This window comes from Apium graveolens, chromosome 1 (assembly GCF_009905375.1).
Source record: "Apium graveolens cultivar Ventura chromosome 1, ASM990537v1, whole genome shotgun sequence".
NCBI lineage: Eukaryota > Viridiplantae > Streptophyta > Magnoliopsida > Apiales > Apiaceae > Apium > Apium graveolens.
In genome coordinates this window covers 109,747,107-109,749,539 of record NC_133647.1, presented here as the reverse complement: position 1 = coordinate 109,749,539, position 2,433 = coordinate 109,747,107, and positions in this window count along the sequence as shown.

Sequence of the window (2,433 nt, the reverse complement as noted above, 5' to 3'; positions counted from 1 at the left end):
ACGGATCTCCATAAGCACATTCCTCACGATGGCAAGATATACATTGTCGGGGATGGCTTCACGTTGTCTCGGAGTGGATGAGGATGAGCCGGCTTCATTCCGTGTGGAATCTCGGTACAGGGTAGCAAGTGTAGGCAAGAGATCGGTGGCCCGAGCATAGGGTAATCCCACCACATAATTCTTTTTCGGCCTTGTACCTTGGGGGACCTCCAAGGATTCCATCCACCAATCCCACGACTCATCCCGATCACCCATTTGTGTAACCTCCACGGGCATGCGCTCGAGAATGGCGGCATATCATTCCTACAAATTCATTTAAAACAATTAACGATGCATATAAAATCAAATAAAATGCATATAAAATCACATATAAAAATGCATTTAAAATCACATAAATACATATAAAATCACAAATTAATGATGCATTTAAAATCACATAAAAATGCATATAAAATCACATATAAAAATGTATTTAAAATCAAATAAATACATATAAAATCACATATTAACGATGTATTTAAAATCACATAAAAATGCATTTAAAATCACATGAAAATACATATAAATTCACTTATTAAAGATGCATTTAAAATCACATAAAATGGTCATAAAATCACATAAAAATGCATTCAAAATCACATGAAAATACATATAAATTCACTTATTAAAGATGCATTTAAAATCACATTAAATGGTCATAAAATCACATAAAAATGCATTTGAAATCACATGAAAATATATATCAATTAACTTATTAAAGATGCATTTAAAATTACATAAAATAGTCATAAAATCATGTGAAAATACATATAAATTAACTTATTAAAGATGCATTTAAAATAATATAAAATGGTCATAAAATCACATAAAATGCATTTAAAATCACATGAAAATACATATAAATTTACTTATTAAAGATGCATTTAAAATCACAGAAAATGGTCATAAAATCACATAAAAATACATTTAAAATCACATGAAAATATATATAAATTTACTTATTAAATATGCATTTAAAATCACATAAAATAGTCATAAAATCACATAAAATAAATTTAAAATCACATGAAAATACATATAAATTCACTTATTAAAGATGTATTTAATATCACATAAAATGGTCATAAAATCACATAAAAATGCATTTAAAAGTACGTGAAAATACATATAAATTCACTTATTAAAGATGCATTTAAAATCACATAAATGGTCATAAAATCACATAAAATGCATTTACCGCAATACGAATGGCGGCCGGTGTAGTATAGACGGGATTTTCCGGATCAGATCCAACTTTCCTATGAAAAATAAACGGTATTTGTCCATATTGTGCAAAATCGACAAAGAGCGAAAACGAGGTCGATGCATTAAATCTGTCTTCTTGAAAAGCGTCCTCTATATCATTTTGCGCAACGTTAGATTCATCAATTGGGAGACTTTTAGATTTGACCACCGTATATATTTTCGCTTTTGGATCCAATACACTAGGAGCATAATATAATTGTGAGTCTTGACTAGCTAAAATAAAAATCTCATTTGACTTCAATCTTGAAGACATATCAATTGTAAACACATGATTCTTATCAATCCTCACACCGTTACCAACACTATCAAACCATATACATTTGAACAAATATACATGATTGCATCCTTGATAAATAAGTCTAATAATTCTTGTAGTTGACCATAATAATCAAGATTATTTCCGTGCAAATTTCCTTTAACAACAATACCAGAACAGGATGCAGATTTTTTTGAAAATGTATATCCATTAACTTGACAAGTCTAAAAAGTCATAACTTTTAATACCAGCCCTTCAAGTAAGTCCCTAAAACGAGATTGGTACTTCCTAAAATATAAAAAAAATTAACAAAAATCATGCATGTGTCATTAACAAAAATTATTACGCATATTTTTTAAATTAAGATTTTGGTACCTTAGATAAGGTTGAACTTCGGGAGAGTTTAAAAGAACATATTCTTCCGCTAACTCTCGTTCATCATCACTCATGTATCGATTTCCTTCATTTCCAAGAGATTGAATTGGATATTTGAACACTACTAAATTCTCGGAATTTCGCATATCAAACAAAACCTCATTACGACGTACCTTATTATGGATCGTGTTAGAGGCAAAATAAAATGAACAAATATTAAGAATCTCCTCCTCCATATATCGTTCGGCAATTGACACCTCAAACCTTGCTTTATTACCGACTTTTTATTTTAATGTGTCCAATAAATGCTCAATTGGATACATCCAATGCCAATAAGCAGGTCCAGCACGTCTAATTTCTTTGGCTTAATGTACAACCAAGTGTTCCATCGAATCAAACCAACGTTGAGGAAAATCATTTCCAACAAACACAACGCTTTGATAACCGATTTTTCCATTATTTCCAAGTCGATTTTTGTAACCACCGATGAACATAAA